Genomic DNA, 13954 nt, shown 5'->3' on the forward strand with positions numbered 1-13954 from the left:
CACACTCTCTCTCTTGTGATGAGGAAGGTGTGTGCGTCTCCAGTGTGTGTGTCTTTGTTTTACCTGATATCAGTAATTGTTTGTGAGTTGTGAAGCTCTGCTATAATACATGCAAACACACACACACACACACACACGCACACAGACTGAGCCAATATTGACAGGGTGGATCATGTGTTCAGAGATTAACTGTTAACTCATCGACCTTTCGGATGAGCAAAGGAGACGAGACTCATCTGTGATGATCTGCTTCATGACAGAAACTTTAGGTCCACACACAGACTTTGATTGGATGATATTAACATGTGACCTGAATGTCGACATGTTCTTCAGAGAAGGAAAAAAGTATGTTAATGCACAGAATAAATGCATCGTGATCAGATCTGTCTGACCACATGCGGCTCACATTGTGTTTGGATCACAGACAGGTGTGAACACAGTTCCCACTACATGCCGGCATTGATGCAGATGTTTGTCTTCAGCAAACAGAAAAGATAGGTTGTTCAAATTTAAAGAGTGGGTTAGGCTGAAAGAAAGACACGACTGTAATTACTGATTGTATGTCTTCTGTGCCATGAAAGCAACAAAAGATACATTGTTCTGGGTATATTATTAAATGTATTCAACAGACCTGCATGACAAATGACAGCAATACAGGTGAGAATGAAGTAAGACATAACTGTTGCAACTGATCTGCTGTTAACAGGGCAGACAGAATTGATCTCACCACAGAGCCTACACACCTGGTACTGCAACCCACCAAGACAAAGTGACATATGTAATACTTTTTATACAAAGGAAGGAATGACTTAATGTACTACATGTGCACAGTTTAGCAGAGGGGACCAGTAACCAAGAATTTCCTGTAGTAAAACTGTGATTTTTTAAGGGAGTCTGGACCTGATTTGCTGCCACCTCAAATAGCTCACATTCAGGTTTTACTCTGGAGGACAGAGACCTGATCTCAATGAGGACAGCAAAACGCATGAAAAATATCAGGTATAAACACAAAGGTAAGATTGGATTATTCATTATCTGCACATGCAGATTCATTCAGTACCAAGTGTAAGGGTGTATAGTACAGATCATTGATAAGAGACTATTGATTAATCCAGTTTAACACCTGAATGCACCGCCGTTTAAAAAAATCTGATGATTCTGAGTCTGTGCATCAAAAGGAAATGGTTTACTGGAAAAACAGAGATTCAGCAGAAAGGTGGTTTCAGTACACAGGCTGAATTTACAAGACAAATATCACATATTGAATTTGTCTCATACTGAAGCTTAATGACTGGCAGGGCTCCAGAAGATGAATAAATTATTTTCCCTGGCAGCAGAGTGAAGCTTTACCACTGCTTCAATTAATTCAAATTACCAGCAGATATAAGAGAACATTTAACACATGTTTTATGTATAACTGCTAATTCCTGGTGGAGGTGTAAATCAGACTGCAAGGGTTTTAAGTTCATAAAAAAAAATTCCAACACAGTGTTAAAAATAAACATGAGATGATGCAAAACAAAGTCGAGTTCAGTCAACAAATATTTATGGGAAGTAGGACAGAGGGCTGTACAGGAAGCTAAATAAAGTTCCTGCAGAAGAAAACAAGACAGAGAAGAGGGTTGTGATTGGCTAATAGTTAGTTCGCAACCAGAACCTTTCAAAATAAGAGCATTGACCCTACAGTTAGAGTGAAAAGAACTGAGCCAGCTCATCCTGAACAGAGACCAGTCAAAGTCTGCAATCAAAACAAAACAAACTGTCATTAAACCAGACTTTGATCAAGAACCAGGCATGTGATGAAAACCAAAACAGTGATTAAAGACAGCAGAGTTTACCTGACTGATTCAATGTGGACAGTTTGGTGAATCCTCATGGTCCTAAGGAGTCTCAGATGCTGCTGCCAGATTGATCACCCTCTAGATTTGAAAGGGCCCCAAAAGCACCAGCTGGTGCTGGTGGAGAACCACACCTTCTTTTTCAACAGTGTTCTCTGTTAACACGTGAAGGTGTGCACCAGGTTGGCATGTGCCCTGAGCCGGATGCAGCAGAAGCAGATGAAAACCTTGACCGATGCGATGCTCACCTCCTTCTTAAGCTCAGGGTACAAAGGCGGCTGGTAAGAATGGAACATTTCCTTGACTGAGGGTCTCTGGGAGAGGGCATGAAGTGGGCCAAGAACCTAGGCCAAGAACAGTGGTGATCATCTTTGATGGAGGCAAGTCCAGGGAGATGTGTGTCAGGCCCGAACTCAAAACAGGACTCAGGAGCAGAGAATGACAGTGAGCAGACTTTTATTGAGTCAAGACAACCTCAATGCAGAGCAAACAAAGGGGCTATGAAACCTGATCTATGAGAATTCTTGACTACTCTAGTGAAAACAAAAAACACTCCAAAGGAGGAAAATATCTCAAACACGGATCTATTAAAATTATCAAAATCAAAATCACTCACAGAGAGGAAAATCAAAAGGCTACAAAACTTTAAACTAAAGTCTCTCCGAATGGAGAATGAGCTAACAAAGAAATAGAAAGAACAGGACAGAAACAAAAAACTCTCCTAAAAGATGGAGGCTAGACTCACTACAACTATGAACTATATGAACTAAAAATCACTCCTAAGGGAGGCAAACCAAGAAAGCAAATTACTCAGAAGACTATAAATGCTAAACTAAACTACAGAAGTTACAACAAAAAATCACTCTGACGAGGAAACAAGACTTACAAGTACAGACTGTGGCTGTGAGCTATGATGCAGGCTTTGGTGATCGGACATAAGACGAAACACTTCGGCACAGGACAAAGGGAGACGCAGACTATTTAAACACATGAGGGTAATGGGGAACAGGTGGACACAATCAGGAATCAGGGATGACGAACAGGTGACACAAGAGGAAGGGCAAGTGATCTGAAACGAGAGGAGAGTTAGACTTTCAAAATAAAACAGGAAATGACAAGACAATAACCCAAGACAGGACGACCTCACCGCAGTGTGACAATGTGGGACTGGGGGTGGTGAGGAACCAGGTGAGGAACCAGGTGGCCATCTGCAGGCTGCAGGTTTTGCTGCAGGGCATGCAGGTAGGCATCCTTGGAACCAGGTCAGCAGGACAACAAAAAATTAAAAAAGGCCTAATGAGAGTTAAGGCACTTCATTGTCTGGATGGCCTTGAGATTTATGTGATGTCTCCACATCAGGAGAGGTTAAAGCTGCAGTAGGTAAGATGGAGAAGAGAGCAGACTTAGCCTGAAAATTTGAACTTCCCCTCCCTCTCCGCTGCACTCATGCCCTGCCTCCAAGCCCCTCCAAGCATGAGCAGAGGGAGGGGGCGGTTCGCAGCATGTGGGAGTAGTAATTGACAGATGTCAGACATTCCCACAGATGCTCCTCTGGCTCTGATTGGTTGTTCTGTGTCGGATGCGGTGGATTCTTGCAAATCGCAGTAGGAGCAGTAGGTGGGGGTTTTTTTAGGTACTGCTGTCTGGTCATAGGGACAGTTTTAGCAAATATGACAAAAATTACTTTTATACAAGTTACCTACTGCAGCTTTAAACTGGACAAAAATGTTAACCCTAAGACAGCCAGAGACGTAATCAATGGCTGTGGGCTGAAGGACTGATGTTGAACATCTCCTTAATGAGTCTGGGGACTCGAAGGAGTGTCAGCAGAAGCAGGACAGACTTCACACCACCTAATGGCAGTCAGTCAGTGAGCAGGGATCAGGCAGGTAAAGATGAAGAGCAGAGTCAAGAACAGAAAGCAGGAAAGAAGAACCACGGCTGGAATACTAAAGCTTACTCAGCACATAAGGAGCTGGTACATATACACCACACCAGGGGGGTCTGGAGAGGCCTGAAAACCATTTCAGGCCACCAGAAGACAAACTCTCAGGCAGCTGGGGAAGTGGGCAGATGAGCTGAACACCTACTTCTGCAGGTTTGCAGAACCCAGCGACATCAACCCTGCAGCAGCCCTCCTTTGATCTGCCAGCAATCTACCCAAGTACCCCACTGACCCCCCACCACCACCACAGTATTCAGCTCACCGCCACCAACGCCACCCGCCACTGCCCCTCCTAGCCCCGCATCCACATCACAAGACACTCAGCTCCCCTGCTCCAACTTGTCCCTCACACCCCTCCAGGTGAGAAATCAACTGAGGAGGTTAAAGACCAGGAAGGCTGAAGGACCGGATGGCCTCAGTCCCAGACTCCTCAGATCCTGCTCTGATCAGCTGAGCGGGATCATTGGACATCTGTTCAACCTGAGTCTGAGGCTGGGAAGGGTGCCGCGACTCTGGAAGACGTCCTGCGTCGTACCTGTGCCAAAGACCCCACATCCCAAGGACCCTAGCTGCTACAGGACGGTGGCACTAACATCACACCTCATGAAGGCCCTGGAGGGGCTGGTCCTTACCCACCTGCGCCCCCTGGTGAGCTCGTCCATGGACCCGCTGCAGTTCGCCTACCAGCCTGGCATCGGAGTGGACGATGCCCTCATCTTCCTCCTCCATCGAGCCTTGTCTCAACTGGAGTTACCCGGGAGCTCTGTTCGGGTCCTTTTCCTGGACCTCAGCAGTGCTTTCAACACCATCAGGCCAGCCATCCTGAGGAACAAGCTGGAGCTTTCAGGAGTGGACCAACACCTCACATGCTGGATAGTGGACTACCTCTCCAACCGCCCACAGTATGTGAGGACACAGGACTGTGTGTCAGGGACTGTCCTCTGCAGTGTGGGGGCCCCCCAGGGAACGGTGCTGGCACCGTTCCTCTTCACCCTCTACACAGCTGACTTTTCAGAAGTTCTCTGATGACTCATTGTCGGCCTCATCACAGACGGGGACGATAGGTCATACAGAGGACTCATTCAGGATTTTGTGGACTGGTGTCAGCAGAACCACCTGCTGATTAATGCAGATAAAACCAAGGAGCTGGTTGTGGACTTCCGCCGCCCGCACTCTCCCCCATCACCAGTGAACATCCAGGGAAGGGACGTTGAGATGGTGACATCTTATAAGTACCTGGGTGTTCACCTGAACAACAAACTGGACTGGACTCATAACACCACTGCACTTTATAAAAGGACAGAGCAGACTACCTGCTCAGGAGGCTGAGGTCTTTTGGGGTGGGGGGCACTCCTGAAGACCTTCTATGACTCTGTTGTGGCCTCTGCCTTGTTCTATGGTGTAGTCTGCTGGGGGAGCAGCATCACAGCAGCTGACAGGAAGAGGCGGGACAAACTCATCAGGAAGGCCAGCTCTGTCCTGGGATGTCCTCTGGAACAGGTGGAGGAGGTGGGGGAGAGGAGGATGACAGCCAAGCTGTCCTCCATGACAGACAATGACTCCCACCCCCTCCAACACACACTCACTGCACTGAGGAGCTCCATCAGTGACAGGATGCTACATCCACAGTGTGTGAAGGAGCGTCGCAGGTCTTTCTTTCCTGCAGCCGTCAGACTGCACAACGAGAACTGCTGAAAGTCATTTTTTGATCATTTATCTGTGAATCATCTGTAAATTACCTGTGCAATAATCTGTGCAATCCATCCGGTACATAACAGTCCGCAAATACAATTTATAATTTAAGATAATGCTTATTTTTATTACACTCTGTATATACTTGCTGTTTTTTACCTAATTCTATCTTTTACTGGTGCTGCTGTCAAGTGGAATTTGCCTTTGCGGGACAAATAAAGGTATATTGAATTGAATTGAATACTAAATGAATGATGGGCAGGTGTACAGGTGGGTATGGCAGTCCCGTGATAAGAAGTGGCAAGAAGACACTGAGGACAGCTGCAGGACAGCTGGAGAGCAAGAGGTCCTGAGCAGGGGGGTTTCAGAGGCTGTTTGATTGTCTGACAGGCATCACGGTCACAGAAGGGTAATGCTTTCAGACTGATGTGTTTTACACTGCAGGTGGTCAAGAGACCTTCTTATAGTTCAGATCACAGATGGAATGTCAGAGTGTGTAACTTAAAGCTTGTGTTATTGACGGAGAGCTGTCAGTTCTGGAAACATCAAATTGTTCAAACAGAATGTTTCATCCAGAAATCCAGACTCTGAAATCTGGATGAATCTTTTATCATTTTCGTTCTCCTCTTGCTGGCAGTTTGTCATTGTTTTAAAGGACTGCTGGTCACACACACACACACACACACACACACACACACACACACACACACACACACACACTGTTAGTGAGGGGTGAAATTGAGTTGTTTCAGTCTGGAGGCTGAGAGTAAAGAATAATAGAGAGAGAGCGGCCGAGAGAGGCTGAGCTATTACAGTGAAGTATTTTCTTCTATTATCCTCTGCCTGTCTGTCTGTCTGTCTGTCTGTCTGTCTGTCTGTCTGTCTGTCTGTCTGTCTGTCTGTCTGTCTCTCTGTCTCTCTGTCACCCAATCTGTCTCCATACCCCTCAGATAAAGGGACACACAGTGAGCCCTAAAATCAGCTCCTGCTTTAAACCCCCAGAGCAGCGAGGACTTGAACTCCTCACGGACTCGTGATGCTGAGAGGCTTCTGGTCCAGAGGCTGATTCTGAAGCGACGGTGGAGCAGCTTTCTGCCGGGCGCTGCAGCACAGGGAGCTCTGGTCAGGCTGCAGTTTCTCAACATCTCGCGGATGGATGGATGGATGGATGGATGGATGGATGGATGGATGGATGGATGGATGGATGGATGGATGGATGGATGGATGGACGGCCCGTCTTGCTTCTTTGGTCTGGAGAGGAAAAACAGACAGAGAAAGATAGTTCACTCTCTGAGATCAGGAAGTTCGCAGTCAGTCATCCTAAATTCTCAATTATCCTCTTGTCTTCTGCTTTAGTGTCACCATGGAAACACAAGTTTCCAATAAACTGTAGTGACACCAATGGTTACTGTGGTGATGTATCCAAAAATTTCAACACAAAATATAAGCAGGGCAGATTTGCAACCAAGTCTAACACAGAATGATAAGGGACCGGGACTAATGTGAGACTAGGACTGATGCAGCTCTAAAGGTGATGTGGGACCTGGACTAATGTAGGACTGGGACTGATGTCGGTCCAGGACTGATTCAGAAGAGTTTCATGTTGTTTGTTTGGTGAGCAGAAACGACCCGAGAGTCCAGAGAGGTGAAGTAAGATCAGATTCACTGAGCTGATAGCGACTGACTGAATCCTGAAGAGAGTGAGACACAGCCGAGTGGTTGAGCTCGTTTGTTTGTGTGTCAAAGAACAAACATGGAGACTTTTCTGTCCTTGTCAGATTCCTGTTTCTCGTAAGGTTGTGACTGTTCACACATTAATGTTTGAAATATGTAAGCTGTGTTTAATTTAAACCAGTGCGTGCGCTGTGGGAAAAACAGTATCATCACAGGAACAACAAATGTCAAATTTAGTTTAGAAGTGACGAACAGAACACAATTTGTTTCTGTGTTCATCAGCAGGAAGGTTCCCAGTTAACTTCCAGTATTAAATCAGGGACCAGTGAGTGATACCAGTTAAATATCAATATTATACTGGGACCAGATGATGATCTCAGTAAATTCACAGACATTAGAAAGTATCCACACCTGAAACTTAATGTGTTGTTCCTTTTCATCATGTCAAACAAACTTTTATTTTTCCTTTTATTTATTTATTTTTTCTTATAAAATTGAAAGATTTCATGTTGTTGTTCATTTGATTTGGTAGCTTTCTCTTAAGGCTTAATATAATACAAATAAAGTTCTCCTCTCACTGACTGTAACAATAAAGAATATTTAAAACATAACCTCTCTGATGAGAGATTACTGCTCCACCCATCAATCTACACAACTACTACGTTTGACTTTGTACTCATGCCATGTATCATTGGAAAGTTAAGATTCTTTTGATTTGTTTGATGTAAACCTTCACGATACAATCACAACAGCAGGTACAATCAGACCAACAAAGAAACAGCTGTTTACGAAATTGAGGCAACTCACCATTGAAGTTTCATAGTAATCCACTGATCGATAACGCTGTCCGGTTACGTTGGCAAAGGTCCAGATGATCCAATCCACTAAAATATTTAGTCCAAATGTCAGGGTTTGCCTAATAAATTTGTTTGGACCCAAAGATGCAGACCCAAACACAGCAATCAAGTAAAAGGAGAATTTATTAACAATAAATAACGACAAAAAGCGCACTGGTAAGGAGTGGAGGATAAATAAACTAAAGGCGCACTCGAAAGGAGTGGGAGAGAATGAAGGTGGGTTTGAGGCAAGGCATGCGCTGAAGCAGCAGGTAGGCGCTGTAACACAGGAGCACACGATTAGTGGCAGTTAAAGACAGTTAGCATCAGCAAACTTCACGAGGAGACGAGGAACAGAAGCGCAGTACTCACGCTGGGAACAGCCAGACACAGCCATGGACAGAGGAATAATCCAGCACAGGTAGGAACATGCCTCTCAGGTGAGCCCCTGAGGGGGCGGAGCTAACTGGGTGCAGGGAGACACCCAGCTGCACAGACAGGGGAGACCAGACAGACAACAATAAAACTAGGAGAAGGGCAAGGAGACACACCAGGGCCCGTTGCACAAAACTAGGATAAGGGATTCAGCCGGGATATGTTGGTGATCCTGACTCAGCTGATCCCTGATCCGGTTGCACAAAAGCAGGATAGCGGAAATTGGGATATGTTATGGTATGAGTTACCATGGAGATTTATTGTGTGGAGCTGGTCTGCTCCAGACCAGGCGAAGCTCCAGGATCTGTTGAATCTCATCCCTTATCTCAGTCAGCATCATCACAAACAGAAACCAGCAGTTATTCCACTGAGCACTACACACTGTTATCACATCCAACCTGATCCACGTCATCATTTACACATTAACATAAAACATGAGCAGCATCCATCCATCCTTTCATCCATCCATCCATCCATCCATCCATCCATTTTCTATGCTGCTTATGCCTTTCGGGGTCGCGGGGGGGCCGGAGCCTATCTCGGCTGTCAACGGGCGGGAGGCGGGGTACACCCTGGACCGGTCGCCAGCCGATCGCAGGGCACAAACAAACAAACAACCATTCACACTCACACCCAGGGGCAATTTAGAGTCACCAATCAACCTAATGAGCATGTTTTTGGTCTGTGGGAGGAAGCCGGGGAGAAGCCACGCATGCACGGGAAGAACATGCAAACTTCACACAGAAAGGCCCGACCGGGAATCGAACCTGCGACCTTCTTGCTGTGAGGCACGCACTGCTCCACCATGCAGCCCAACATAAGCATCATTCATTTCAGTTTGAAGTAATTTCATTCATTTCAATCATTGTAGATAAATGATGATTTTAGATGATGCTGCAACCATCAGATAGACAGTTTCCCATAGACCATATATAAAATACACATCCAATATGAATATAAATACACATCAAACAGTAACGTGATGTTCCTTTATTGAATCAGGATAAATCAAAGCATCAGTTCTTTCCAAACTGAAGTCACACAGTGACTCAGAATCAAAGCATATTATACAACACAGAAGAAACACACATCCAAAGGTCTGTATGTAACACAACACGTCTGCACACTGAAACAAAGCAGCACAAATCAAATGAACAACAGATGAATGGATGCAGGAGCCTGCAAGCTTGTATACACACAGTATACAGCACAAACACAAGAGGCCAGATCAATCTGAGCTGATAAGATCAACTTTATTTATCCCAAAGAGAAATTATGTCAGAGATAATGCCCGACCGATCAGAAATGAATGGACGACGTGGAGGCATGAACCGTCCAACAGGAAGCTCCGCTGATACCACTTACGAAAGAAATAAATATTAAATCAATTATTAATACATTAATCTTGTTTTTTTCCCCGTTAAAATCGTAAGTTTTTCCACAAGAAGTGAACTATTTAATATCTGTCGTTGTGACGCGTTGCCAAGGTAACCGGCTCTGGCCACAGCTGTTATATCAGACCTGATCAGTGGAGGGAAGAGAGACGATTGTTAGCGTCATGTTACGATACAAAGCATCATTTCAGAGGGCGAGTGCACCTCTGACCGCTTGTGTGTGTGCAGAGGATGATGCGACATTTTGTTTCCAGATAGTCCACAGAGAGTGTCCTAAATCATTTTTATTGCAAGAAATATTATCCACCATTCACTCTGATCATTAAATGTGTATCAAGCAAGTAAGTCTCTCCTGAATCATTTTATAAATATTATTTACCATTCACTCTGTATCAAGACAGTTTCTGTTACCAGCCAGCGTTTGAGCCAGCGCAGTAACTCAGAACAATCAGACTGTTTGACCGCAACTTTTTTAAAGGTGTCCACAACACTTTTTAACGGACACCCTGCAGCCAATCAGAATGGAGTATTCACCCAGACCATGGTATAACAAGGAGTTAAACAGTCTGATGCAGTTACATTTACACAATTTCACTTACAATTTCAGCTGATTCATAATCAGAGTACAACTACGTTTCCGGAGATGTGAATCAGCTGTTTGGATTGTAACTGTGATGTTTCAGTGGAGCACTCAGTGGGTATTTGTGCATCCAGGCAGTCTGCGATACTTCGCCACGCTTTCTCTCGCTGTTCTCTAACTGTGGCGGTGTTGCCTTCTTTTTAATTTGCTCCTTCACCTCCTCGTCAGCCTCCATGAGGACTTTGGTTGCCATGGTGAATCTGTGACTCTGTGATCGATGGCGGGGTCTGTTTGAGGAAGCCGTGCACACACTGATCCAGGATAGGTTTCAGCTGGCTTGCTGAATCCGTGTCTGCTCATCCTGGCTTGGTCTTTGTGCAGTCGATTGAGCCTGGACGCTCATGTTTGGGATTGGTTGAGCTCAGCTCAGTCACTTCCTGGATGTCTTAATCCTACTTTTGTGCAACGGGCCCCAGGAGAGAACAGGTCAGAAGGATCCTAACACCAAAATACTATTATCATTTCGAATTAGCCTGCAGACATGCTAATCGTCCACATTTTCTTCATTATGACTCCACTAAACACACACGTAGGTGATACGTTGGTCTGCTGCCATGTCCACAGTAATAGAGGACAAGAGACAGCATTGAAAGGAAGTGTCATGTTCTCCTCTGTATGTAAAGACTGAACCAACTGCAACTGATTGTGCAGATGATTGGTGTTTCGTAAAGCCAATGAATTTCTGAAAATGAGGATATGCTGCTTGAGTTTGTAATTTACAGGCTCAATATAAGATATATAACCTAAATATAAATACAGATACCAAAAATATACATATAATTGGCCTAAATTTAAAAATGGGGTGATATTGTGTGATATCAACAGGTATTTTTCTAGATAGCTGTAATAAATGGCCTTTTATTGGACAATGTTTAGACATGCGGTTAGAAAAATATTCAAAAAATTTCCTTTACTGTGGCACTTTGGACTCGCCTAAGACCTCATGCTGTGGTCCCATTGTGTTTTCCAGCTGATAAGTCCCTGATACAGTCATTTGCAGGCATCTATTTAAAAAATCAGGTGGAAGTAAAAACGTTCTGCTTCTGTGTGATCAAACATTGATTACTGTGATTGTGACTGCTGAGGATAAAACCAAAACCAAAGGAAAGCGTGGTTCAGCTTTCAGTTTACTGCCCTGGATACACGTTTTAGGCAACACAAAATCCAGATGACAACGAATAAAATTTGATAAATGAAGTAGATCTCAGCCAGTGGAACAGTAACAGAGATTGTTCAACACTTCGTTAAGCTCCCAGACCCTCGTTAACCAATCAGCCGCAGAGCACAAATGTCTAATCGGTCTTCTCACTAAAAACTTCTTCTGCTCTGGAAAAAAAAACCTAAAACATCTGAACAAGTAATTCAACCGTCAAGAATAATTTGCCATCAAACCAGAAAGCAATGAGTCACTGAAGTGAAATAATTATTCTTGGAGCGGTTTGTCTTTCGCTCGTCATTACAGAATAAAACAGACCATAAAAAACGCAGATTTTTCATTAAAATCAAGAAGATCAATGCATCCATGACATCATCAGGATCACTGCTATGATCACCTGATCAACTGATCTGGACACTTCACTGTACATCAAAGAATGATCTTGACTCAGAGACCCCCCTTTGTACGCACACACACACACACACACACACACACACACAGAGTTGGTTGACACAATTATATCATGTTTTCAGGCAACACACATGCACACGCACACACACAAACTGTGTGTGTGTATGTGTGTGTGTGCGTGTGTCTCAGGTAACATCCCGTTTTCATTCTGATCTGTTTTCTGTCTTCTGTCTCCAAAGACAATGTCAAGTTTATTTTTGATGATTTTGTCTTCAGGATGTCGTCCAATTACATTTACGTTACAAATGTGGTGGGCGGGACTTTGGGATGTAATTTTGTAGACCAAAAAACAGAGAGGTGCAGCATCCCCATGGCAACTCCTTGTCACCATGGTTACACCACATCCAGCACTACAGAAAACAAAAAGCTGTGTGTGTGTGTGTGTGTGTGTGTGTGTCTGTGTGTGTGTGTGTGTGTGTGTGTGTGTCTGTGTGTGTGTGTGTGTGTGTGTGTGTGTGTGTGTCTGTGTGTCTGTGTGTGTGTGTGTGTGTGTGTGTGTGTGTGTGTGTGTGTGTGTGTCTGTCTGTCTGTCTGTCTGTCTGTCTGTCTGTCTGTGTGTGTCTGTGTGTCTGTGTGTGTGTGTGTGTGTGTGTGTGTGTGTGTGTGTGTGTGTGTGTCTGTCTGTCTGTCTGTGTGTGTGTGTGTGTGTGTGTGTGTGTGTGTGTGTGTGTGCGCGCGCGCATGTGTCTCAGATGGATCTCTGCAGCCAATCAGTGCGGTTTTGTCTCAGAGGAGGAAGTGACATCAGAGCTGCCTTATCACCAGAAAACAGAGACGGGGACAGAAACTGAAGCTCAACATGTTTTCATCAGTTTGGCAGCTTTGAATGCAAACAAACAAACAAACAAATAAACAACACTATCTCTCTTTACAGACAGTCTGACTGTTGCACTCACACAGAAACATGTCTGGCATCAAATCTCAATTTCTTTACAATCTGCTCTGACTGCATCAGATCTAGTCAGATCCAGATGTTGGTAACATCATCTCTACCTCAGCCTATCACAGCTCAGACTGGGCCACAAGCAGATTCACCTGGACAGCTCGGCGGTCCATCGAACACCGACTCACCCACAATCTTTCATCTGCTCAGGACAGAGTTTGATCACAACATCTAATCCAATCTACGAGTCTAAGGCCAAAGACTTCATTGTCCCATCATCTGTCATAATAAACAATTATTTTGGGGTTCAAGCTTCAGACGTCATCTCTTAATCTAACAGAAAAAATTAAAATATTCAACAAACTCTCAATTGGTTGATTTCTAATCAAATTTGACAGGATTCTTTACTGACAGTGGGAGCCCTCACGAACGCAGGGTGAACCTACGTACAACCTGTCGAAGAGCTTCAGCACGTGTCAGGCTTGGCGGGCGGCACTCTTCTCGACCAAACTCCACGGCGGCATGGGATGCTCATACACATCTGCCAGCCCTGTGCAGGCTCCGCCATCTGTGTGCCAAAGTTTGAAATGCTTATCAAGTGGAAGGTTAATTAGGAAGGCGTAGGAGCTGGATCGCTCTAGGTTGGTGATGGTTAGTGAGGTTTTCCAAATTTCACCATAGGCACTCCTCAAAGAGATTAACATGTATGACGGACATTTGCATATTTCACTTTGAAAAACTAACTAAAACTAAAACTAACTAAAACACAGCTCTGGCAAGCCATGGTGGAGAGTCTGGCTGGGTGGGGGATGACAAAATCTGTGGTAGACATTTTGGAAAGGTCTCAGCAAGATGGGCAAGGCCATCTTTGAACCGAAGCCCTGTGCTTCTTTACAAAGGGGGCGCAAACTTTTGAAAAATGTACCTTGTAAACTCTCACATCTCAGGAACTGAAGCACAGAGGGACTCAGGGCAAAGACCAACGGAAAG

This window comes from Chaetodon trifascialis, chromosome 21 (assembly GCF_039877785.1).
Source record: "Chaetodon trifascialis isolate fChaTrf1 chromosome 21, fChaTrf1.hap1, whole genome shotgun sequence".
NCBI classification, from domain to species: Eukaryota; Metazoa; Chordata; class Actinopteri; order Chaetodontiformes; family Chaetodontidae; genus Chaetodon; species Chaetodon trifascialis.